The sequence below is a fragment of the Uloborus diversus genome, chromosome 9 (assembly GCF_026930045.1).
Source record: "Uloborus diversus isolate 005 chromosome 9, Udiv.v.3.1, whole genome shotgun sequence".
NCBI lineage: Eukaryota > Metazoa > Arthropoda > Arachnida > Araneae > Uloboridae > Uloborus > Uloborus diversus.
The window spans coordinates 71,666,615-71,677,598 of record NC_072739.1 but is presented as its reverse complement, the minus strand read 5'-3'; the positions used below and the strand labels follow the sequence as shown (position 1 = coordinate 71,677,598).

Genomic DNA, 10,984 nt, shown 5'->3' with positions numbered 1-10,984 from the left:
AGAAGGAAATTGTTAATGTCCAAGCTTTAGAATCACAAAAAGTCTTTATTACAGGTCACCACTTTTTCAATCTGTAGTGTCCCATGGTGAGGGGTGACTCTGGATCTTGACTTTTATTTCATGATGCAAATTTTTGTGAATGAGCTGCATTTACAATGTGAAATTTTGTGAAGTAGCCGCAAAGTGGACCCAATTCAGGTCTGGGTCGACCCCTGTTCTTATATTTTTCAAACAATTCCGTATAATTAGATATATTTTTTGGCGAGCTCTGGGCCACAGACAGCCAAGGAGGGCCCCTTGTCCGTTTGGTCGATGGGTGTCCCGCTTCCTATAAAACTTATAACATTTCCTGACATGGCCTATGGTCGGCTCTGGGTGAGCAACAAAGGTTGTTCACAAATTTTGAGGTACTCCCAATGTTGAAAAAGCAACAAGAATAACTGAAAAAATATGCTGGTATCATTGTGGAACTCTACTATGGACATTTTTGCTGTGGTCATAATATGGCACTCGAGACTCGGGAGAAGTACAGTGTTTTTTTTTACAGAAATTTTTTAAGAGATAATTTGAATCACAGACAGTTTTAAATCTTATCAAGATTCTGGTTGAGGTTATTGTGTACTTGAATTTGTTATTTTTGATTTCAATGAAATCCTATCAACTTGAAACACCAAAACATGCGGGAAAAATCAAGTAATTTTGTTTGTTAATTGAGCTTTTTACCGAAACAATATTATCAATGTATCATGATTATTACATTGTGCAAGCAAATGAGACAGAACAAACATCAAAACACCATAATTGAAATAACATTGGACAAGAACTATTCTTACTTACCTGTCACAATCCAAAAAAGGAAGCATATAGAACAAAAAAGGTCAGCAACAGAGTATGTTAGATTTTAAAGTACACTAGCACTCTCTTTTGCTGCCCATTTTGTTATCGATATTTCCATAATAAAGCTCGTTTGATGCAGTAGCGTAGTATTGACTAACTTTATATTTAAAAAAAAAAACGATGCTCCATTGAAAACAAAATAAAGACTGAAACAAAACGCTTTTTGAAAAAACCTTCTTTGATTCTTACGGCTATATGCATACTCAACAAAATTAGTAATGAGAGCTAAATATCAATCAAATTCAAATAAGAGCTAATGAATAAGCTGCTCTTGCAGCCTTGTTTTTTTTTTTTTTTTTTTTCAAAGCTTCCGTGATAATAAATTGACGATTAAACTAAGTCATCTTCTCAGAAACATTCAGAGAAAGCCACAGAATACTTAAAATTCATCCGATTGACTTTTTACATGTTTCTTCTTTAGACTAGCACGAAAACAACAATAGTATATTATTATTCCTGAATTTTAAAAGCGAACTTTCAGTTTCACAGTACTTAACACTGACTTTCAAAATGTAAACTCCATTGCGCAAATAAGCGAAATCGACCGGAACGACCGCGCGTTTGTTTATAAACTCCTTCGATTCAGTTGACGACCGTGACGTCAGAGCCCCGACCGGTCGAGAACGGAGCAACCGAAGATCAAGATGTAAAGAGAGTGCAGGGCGAAATGTATTACTATGCACTTATTTCTGAATACTTAGTTGCGAGTTTTAAAGATAGTAAAATGTAACATCTATTTTTATGCTGTACACATTGAGGGGAGGGAGTCTTGACAAGCCTATGCTTTATACATTTTTTAAAAAAACAATAGTTAAACTTTTAATTGCAAGTTGATTTTTTTTTTTTTACATTATGCAATGAATTTTTGAAAAAAACAAAAATCATTTTTCTGCTATGAATGGGACAAGCCTAACCTGGTTACTTTTTAATGGTGTGATCTGCTTGATAGCTCTGCAATGCCAATCTCTTCTTCAGAACATAGGAAAATGTAAATTTACCTTATCACCTTGTCTAATAATTGCATAAATTCTGAATTTGAATTAAAGCACAGTGTTTTACTGCTTAGACACAAACTTGCTATGAAAATATAGTAGGCATGTGTTGAAATTTTCGGAACACCCTTGCCAATCAATGCCAGGAAATAAAAACTACCCGAAAATAAAATATTTTGGAGTTAAATGCAATGCCTTCAGTGCAAAGAAATTAAGTTACTCGCCAGAAATGGCTATCTTGTCCGATTAAATGAAACTAATTAAATGATTCCATAAAAAAATATAAAAAAAGAAGTGATAAATTTCCACTTTTTTATGGAGATACACAAATTTACTATCAAAAATAAATGTTTCAATGCAAGTCATATATTATTCTTTCTTTATGAACCACAATTTTCAGAACCAATTTTACTCGCCAGAAATGGCTATATAACGTACGCATTTATCATTCCACCTTCTGCTGCTCTCCAAACATCACCGATGACGTAGAAAGTGACAAGATTATATTGTAACTGTAACTAATTTTACTTCATCAAGTGTTGTAAATAAGAATTGTTTTTAAATGTTCTACAAATTTGTCAATTAATTCAATGATATATTTCGTGTTTTTGGCAAGGTAATTAATGCTGATAAAAGTAGTTTTTTGCTCAAAATCTTGAATCTGTATACATTTATTTAAAATATTATAAAATTTTCTAAGGCGTATCGCACAAACATCTGTTGCCTTAAGCATTAAAAAAGATTTGATGATAAAAGTAGGAAGCAAATGTAAAAAGTATTTGGTTCTTTGAACGATGAATGGAAATCAACTACAAATTTAAGGTAAGCGGAAATGTATTCCGTTTTAGTTCTAATGCATTAAAAGAAGCAATTTTGTTAAGTTTTTATTGAAATATATTAGTTGTGAAAAAAAGCATGCATTTTTTGCCATGTTTATGTACCATGTCAGCAATCATATGTACCATGTTAGGGTACTTGTAACGCGTCATATTTCTAGTTCTTTCAAAATTCATTATCTAGCAATTTTATATATAATGTATTTCGAGGTATTAATGTAATTTTATTTTATTTATTTTTTACTTAAAATAGCTAGAAGAAGTTGGAGATTGGGTATTTATAGCTCCACATACTCGAACGTCACCAATTCTCAAATCCGATAGCAGTTAATATGATGACGGTTAGTTCCTTTAACTTTTATTGCTCCTTTTGGAATTGCATCTTATGTTTGTCAACAAACATAGCAGGGGAGGGTGGGCCACAATGAGACAAAAAACATATATTTTTCGTTTTTCGTATATTGGCAAGTTTTAAAGTACAGAAACATACTTGATTATATTAAAGGTATCAAATTCTAGTATATATTGCACCAAATTTAGCTCATTTAATGTTAGAAAAAAAAAGTTATGAGGCTTTATAAATTCGATGAAAATTGTCCAGGGGTCTGGCCAGAGGATATTTGGGTCCGTTAACGGACCCTTCACAAAAATCCGATCAACCAAAACGGACCGTTCACAAAATCCCGATCAAACAAAACGGACCTTTCACAAAATCCCGATCAAACAAAACAGACCTTTCACAAAATCCCGATCAAACAAAACGGACTCTTCACAAAATTCTGATAAACAAGATCGGATCTGTCACAAATTGTTTATTGAAAGAGCATATCTGAAAGCAAAATAACGCATATTTCTGTGTATAAACCGATAATTTTTGGAACCTTTTTAAAAGTCAAATTAAAGGAATTAGCTAATACAAAATCGGCTAATTTTGAAACCCCCCCCCCCCCCCCCCCGGCACTGGCACTCTTGCGCAATGCTCCTGCAAGTGATAAATAATTGCTACTGCCAAATAAATATGATGGTTGTTTGTTTTATCACAGCTAATTAGCGGCGGTGTTGTAAACTTTTCTGAAAAGGCATTGGTAAGCATTTTTCTCTGCTCATGATTTAATAAACAATAATAATATATATCTGCGAAATGAACTTAGAACTGCAAAGGGTAAGGCATCCTGCAAGCTGTAAGGATGAGGAAAAAATATGATCGCTTCAGATAGGGTTACTAACTTCAAAATTATCACCACTTAGCGTCTGGCTTTGAATTTTTATATAATGACTTGATTAGGAAATATTCTCATCATTTTGCCAGCTTGTCAATATTTGCGTTTTTACGGTGCTGTGGGATGTTTAATTGTTATTTTGGGAGAAAATTATATGGGTTTTGATTTTTCGATGCTAACAAGGATGATTAACTTTAAATAAACTCTTTTAATTACCGTTTTTTTTTCTTTAGATGTCTACATTTTGAAAAATGCAATCTTTTAACATCCGATATGAGAATCATATTTTGTTCTTTTTTCAAGCTAACTTCGCTTTATTAGCATTCAAATAAATGAAAAGTCTCTTTATTTCTGTTAGAACTCTCATTTCAAGTTTTTAAAGCAAAATTCCATTTTCTGTTATGAGTCAAAAATTAAAATGCTGAATAGATGGTTTATTTTATTTTTTGGGTTAACTGTGTCCACAGATATTAATGATATGTTTATCATAGGACACTAAAATGCAATTTTAGAATAATTTTATCAAAAACATTCTTTTACAAGCCGTTTTTATACTTTTGATGCCTTCACTTTGAGAATTGCGATCTCTTTGCATTCGCTATGGGAATCCGATTTTACGAAATTTTGATGATTATTACGCTTTGTTAAGAGGTAAACAATTGAAATATCTTTTTATTTTTGTTAAAATCACGGAATTTATAAGTTTTAAATGAAATACTTTGCTTTTTAAGAATGTCTTGGGTCAAAAAGTTGAATGCTTAACCCTATTCTGAATTTATTTTATTTATTCATATTTTTGTTACAATTATTTTAAGTACTGCACAGAAATATATCTAGTATACTTTAACATAATGAATGTGGAATGGTACATAAATATTGATACTTGAAGCAGCGATGCCCCCCCCCCCCCCCCCCCCGCCAAATATCAGAAAAAAAAAATCCCGAATGATTTTATCGACGTAGAAGAGGAAAACACTCAACTTTAAGTTTAATTGATGCCGTTTGTGCCATCTCTAAATTCTAAAATTTTGTTTTGACAAATTTTTTTTTTTTGTGAAATTTTTTGATTTTTCACAAAGTTAATTCATTTTTCACAAAATTATTTGATATTTCACAAAAAACGGACCCTGTGAAAAATCCTGGACAGACCCCTGTTGTCTCATTGTAGCCCAGTTATGCTCTGCTATGAGACATTAAGTAGGGCTACAATGGGGGCAGCTGAATAATCACTGTATTTTTAGTGTTTCAGCAGTTTACTGCTGAAATTGAAAACAATAATTTTTTGCCCTTTTTGGATGTGTTAATGTAAAAAAAATAAAATAATGAATTTTTATTTTAACCATTTGTTGTCTGTCTCTCCCCCCCCCCCACTCTCGTTTGTGCTATCCAATGAAACAAAACATGTCTGCCTTTATGCATTAGTCAACCGTGCCATAAATATTTGTTCTGATTAAGACCCTACCTATGGAAGAACTGAATTTTTTGAAGAGGGTGGCTCTTGACAGAGGTTTTCCTCTTCAAATTGTTGACGATGCTTTTTACACAATCTCAACCAGAAATAAAACCCCCAACAAACCAAGGTTTTCTTCTACAAATTTTGTGATTTTACCATTTTATGGGTCATTCTCCAGAAAGTGCTAACTTTTAAGACAAAAAAATTGAAAAAATAAAATTCAATAAATATTTTAAATATTCAGGATTTCAATTTTACTTGCACAATACATTGTAAGTTTATCAACAATCAAGATTGTATAGCAATATTTTTTGTTAAAATTTAAATTTTTAAAATTGCTAGACCACGGACATGATAACCTATGCCACGGACATGATGATTTGCATCAAGCACATGATAAATCATAAGTTATTTTAAAAAAAAAGAAATGCTTATGAAAGAATTACACATTTTGGGATTATTATAAAGTAATATGTGAATTAAACCTGTCAAAATATATTTTTACATTTACTCATATTGTTCATTTTCATATTTTGCACTGAGTGATGAATAATTAATTTTATTTAAATTTACGTTATTTTACAGATAAAACATTTTAGCAAATGTTTTTAAATTTGCTTAAATGGTCATTAAACATGTATTGATGACGGTTATTTACATTTGGTACCGTTAGTACATGAACTACGTCACTATGTTCAATTATGCAAATATCATCTTCATCCGGAAATATAAACTAATCTTTTCCAGATTTTCTCAAAAATTTGACTTCAAGCCCTTCTTGTTGATTTATTACTGTTCCTACATAGTGTCTCGTGATTTTTTTTGTCTAAACCTCACAAGTACATAATCATTTTTTCTAACTTGGCAGTAATCCTCTGTATCAGAGCCCTCATTATTTGTAGAGGCTTCTTCATCTGGTTAAAGCACTTACATTCAAAAAGACACCATTTGTAGTTGGAATTCTCAGCAAGCCAATAAAATAATGTGAGCATTTCTCTTGAGAATGACATAATTTGCAAGTAAGTCTTCTTGCTTCGATGAAAACCTTATTGTTTTCATCGAAGCATCGTTATTACGAAATACGCACCAGCGTATTTCGTAAACTCCAAGCGTTTCTTTAAATGTTGGTAATTCGGTGCAAATACTATCAAGTTTAGAAATGTCAGGCTCATGTACTTGATAAAGATGGATTCCCTTACAATTTTCTTTTAACTGTTTAATAAGAACTCCTATGTTAAGGTACATCAACTCCTCTTGCAACAATGCTGTCAGCTTGTCTTTTGAGGCAACCCCCAATTCCGTCTGGGGCACCTTTCCCATGGCTGGCCTCAAAAAAGTGCCAATGGGTCATTTTCTCTAAACTGATCAAAACTGATCATGAATATTTTTAAAAAAATTGTTTCATATTTTTATGAAAACTTTATTATTTATTGCATCTGCATAATCTTTCTTATCACCAAAATAAAGTTAGCAAGAAATGTTTTTGATGTTAAGTACAACTGTAAAATGATTTTTTAAAATTTTAAGTAGACAGGGAATGACAGTCTGTAGCAGGGGATTGACAAGCAAACTGAGTAATGACAAACACACAACTTCATGATTTCAACATTTATTAACTGAAACAGTAAATTAGGTACAAAGTTTGAAACATTTAGGAAATAAAATCATTAAAGTAAAACTTATTTGCCCGTGATCCATAGGGTATTGGGGATGAAATTTTACATTTTATATCTTCTTTTTTATACAAACAAAGATCGCGATAGGCGGGCCATTTGTAAAATTTAGTATCTCCGACTCGTTCCATTGCATCAACCTCATATTCCCCATTGCTTGTTGATTGTATTACTTCTCCAAGATATAGCTCTCCATCATAACTCACACTGACCCTGTCCCCTGCTTTAAGATGTTCTGGAACAATAAAGTATCCAATCATAAGTATAAGGAAACAAAGCTACAAAGTAATTTTAATGTAAACTTTTTAAAAATGTCTAACTTACCAACTGTATCAGCTTTATTTTCTGATTGGAAAATATTCGTTTTAGGTCTCGTTTTTCTTGTTGTAATCGTAAAATGTTTGCTGTAGTTAAGAGGGCAAACAAAACAACTTAATCTCCTAAAATTTAGCTTGGTTGGTTTTTGACTGCAAGTACTAGGACAATTAGTGAACTTTCATAGTGCCTGGAAAGGGCTTATCAACCTGAGACAAGCGTTGTCTATATTTACTATGTTATTAGAGTCCACAATTTCTATAGAAACTCCTTTTACTTCCGTCTTTAAGATTTTAACAAATTTTTGAAAATTTCCAATGTCTTTTCCTTGTGCTACTAACCTGTCACCAGTTCGTTTTATTACTCCTCCAATTCCATCGGGTGCCCCTTTACCGTGCCCAGCTTCGGTGAAATTCCAGGTAAGTTCTTTGATTGAAGGGAAATCTTCTTTCAAAATTTTACGAAGGATGGTAAACATAGTTCGATTTCTATATTGACTAGTAGGACTGTCATTTAAACCGTGAAATGTTGTGATATTAGGATGTTCTTGTAGATGTTGCTTGATTATTGGATGGATGTGAGCCCAAATTGCTGCAGCATCATGTAAAGGTCAAGATTTACGGTCGCCACTCGCCACGTGGCGACTCGGTTTTCAAAATTGGCGACCCCAAAAAATTTCTGCAGTCGCCAACTTTTTTGGGTGTTATTTTAATTTAGATCCCAAGAAAAGAATTTCAATGCATCAGTACTCTAAGGATTTACCGATAGAGAACGTACTCCGACTGAATGTTGTTTATTTTACAAAGCTTGCATGTTCTTTCTCACTGCCTGCCTGTATGTTGGTTATTTTACGATGCTTGAATGCTCCTCTTACGCGTTTTAGGCCATGTAATAAAAGCAAGAATACAGTGAATTAGGAAGCCATTTGCACAAGATTAGAGCGTTTGCTCCTTTGTCTTGACTCTTTGTTTTTCAAGTAATTAGCGTACTAGAATCATGATTTCAAGAAGAAATCATTGTATTTTAGATTATATTTCAGATTAATTTTGATTATTTCTTCAAAGTAATTCCCTTTTCACGTTTTTAGTTTAGTTGCTCAAATGGTATATTAAATTCAAATTTTATTTTTTTACATCGTATTATACACCGCCTCCGATTATACGAAACTTTTTTTTTTCTTCAGGCCCATTTTAGAACCTGCAGATTATAGGCCGCCCGCGGATAATACATAGGAAAATACGGTTATTAAACGTGCTTTGTACGCTCCGGAAAACCTGGAATTGTCATGGAAAACGACATAGTTAAAACTGTCGGGGAAATTTCAAATTTTGCCCCCCCCCCCCCCAAAAAAAATCAAATTTTTTCTCAGGGAATTTTGTCCCTTGAGTTCTTATCTTTGTTTTTATCGATGTTTCCTGAAAAAAAAGTTTTGAGCCAAAATGAAGCTGGCAATAGAATAAAAAAGGACCGCGGACGCCATTTTTGCCCCTCAATAGTTCCAAAGAAAAAAATTCCTGAGGTGAACAGGAATTATGCACAAATTTAGCGGGAGAAGAACATTTTCCTGCATCTAAAGCGCAAGCCTGCGGATGGTAGGGTCAATTGGGAAAATCGTTTTTTAATCAAAGTCTTTTCAGCTACGAATGAAACGTAGTCGCCACATTTGGTCATTGATAAGATGGAAGTAGACACGATGCTTAAACGCATAACTTTCCAAAAACAAAGCAGAATTGGATGTTTCCTTTAACTGCAAACTAATGAAAAAAAAAAAAAAACGTGAAATGTGCTGCAACTTGTTTTTTCTTTTTTTAAATTTATTTTAAATATGTAATTTTTTTGAGATATGAAAAATTTTGTTCTTAACACTTAACCTTATCCTCATTGCCTTGGACGCAAATGTGCAAAAAAACTTTTCAACTGAATTTTAGTTTCACGAAGATTTATTATTTTTAAATTGTTTTCACGCTACAAATTCAAAAAATTATTTCTTAATTTTTGTCGTCGCCGCCATATTTGGTCATTCCGAAGATGGCAGTACACAAGACTTTTTAAGAGCCTAAGTTTCCGAAAATGGCATTGGGTGCTTATTGCAGTGCAAACTATTGATAACAACGAAAAATATGCCCTTTTTCCTGGGTAATTCGTAATTATTTTCTGGAAAAATGCGAAATTTTATCTTCAGAACATTTTTTTTTATTCTAATTGATTTAGACGCATATGTGCTAAAAACTGACTATTTTGTCTTAATTGTAGTTTTTTAAGGATTAATTATTGACCTGTTTCTAAAACTTTAAATCTTGTTCTGAAAGTATGAAAATATTTTGCAAATTTTGGCTCTTTAAAAGTGGGAAAAAAAACATAATATGGTATGTTTTTTTACATAAACCCTCGAAGGTCGTTCCGATTCTATTTGTTTCCCAATTAAATCAATCAGCCTTTATTCTGAAAAAATCGTCAAAATAGGAAGACAAATTATTTAATTTAAAACTTGAAAAGGCAACTTGTTTTGACCCCCCCCCCCTCCCTGTGCGCCCCGATTTATCATTCCTTTGCCATAATCAATGTTCCATGTTGTCCCATAAATCCTGTATTTCATTAAAAATCCTATACATCATTAAAAATAGAAAGAAAAAAACTATATTACTATATTTCTATAAGTTATATCTTATATTTCTGCTGTGATGTGGACGCTAATACTCGCAATCGATTAGGAATACGTTCCATTGAAAATCGTTTAAACAACGGGGGCTAGCTTCTATTTATTCGAATAACTTGTAATTTTTTAATCTTCAATCGCATCAGATTAAAATATAAGCCAAATAGCCAGTCCTTTGATCGTTTTCCCTTCATAGTCATCCTAACATAGAGATGCTGCGTATGGAACGTAGTCGCCATGTTTGGTCATACCTTTAGTTCAAATAATGCAAAAAGAATTTTTTTGGGGGGAAATATATTCTTGGTAAATGCCAAATTGTATATTACTGGAGGAGGTTTGTAGTTAATTATTTTTATGCCAAAAAGAAAAAAAAAAAACATTAATTTTAATTATTGAAAAAATTCAAATCATATGTTTATCCAATATTTTTTCGATTCCCTTCGTGCTAATTTTCTTACAGTTAATTTTTTTCATTAAACTAGTTACCTGAAAGGTGCATATTGATTTTTACTACCATGGTGTTTGCAATAATTTACAAAAAGATTTTAAAGGAATTTGTTGTTGTTTTTATGGGAAATACTTTTTTTTTCACTGTGGGACCATGGTACTGTGTATACTACTTTATTTTTGGTTTAATGATTTTTTTTTCTTATGAAACTTTAAAATGGGTGGAATGAATCATTTGCTTCAGGAGCTCCCAACCTTCACCCAAAGCCTCTTATATTTCCATGATTAATATAATTTATATTTCTTGTTAGCATTCCTTTAGCATCACTCTCGTAATATTTGTTTCAAAAAATACAAATTGAAATCCCCCCCCCCCCCATTCTTGTACTAGAGCGCTGTTTTCAAAACCCGGTAAAACTGGTGGCCACCAAGTTTTTTGAGTCTAGTGGCCATTGGCCACTTGAAAATTTTCTGAATCTTGAGGTCTAGCATCAT

At 32.5% G+C, this 10,984-nt stretch overlaps 1 protein-coding gene across 1 annotated transcript in view; it reads left to right on the top strand.

The window, feature by feature from the left end:
• Nucleotides 1–2,472: 2,472 nt before the first annotated feature.
• Nucleotides 2,473–10,984, top strand: part of LOC129229417 (ubiquitin carboxyl-terminal hydrolase MINDY-2-like) — a 111,501-nt gene continuing 102,989 nt past the window's right edge. Inside the window, exon 1 of the mRNA XM_054863719.1 lies at nucleotides 2,473–2,711. The gene's annotated coding sequence lies outside the window, so the exon portion shown is untranslated. The remainder of the gene's footprint in view (nucleotides 2,712–10,984) is intronic.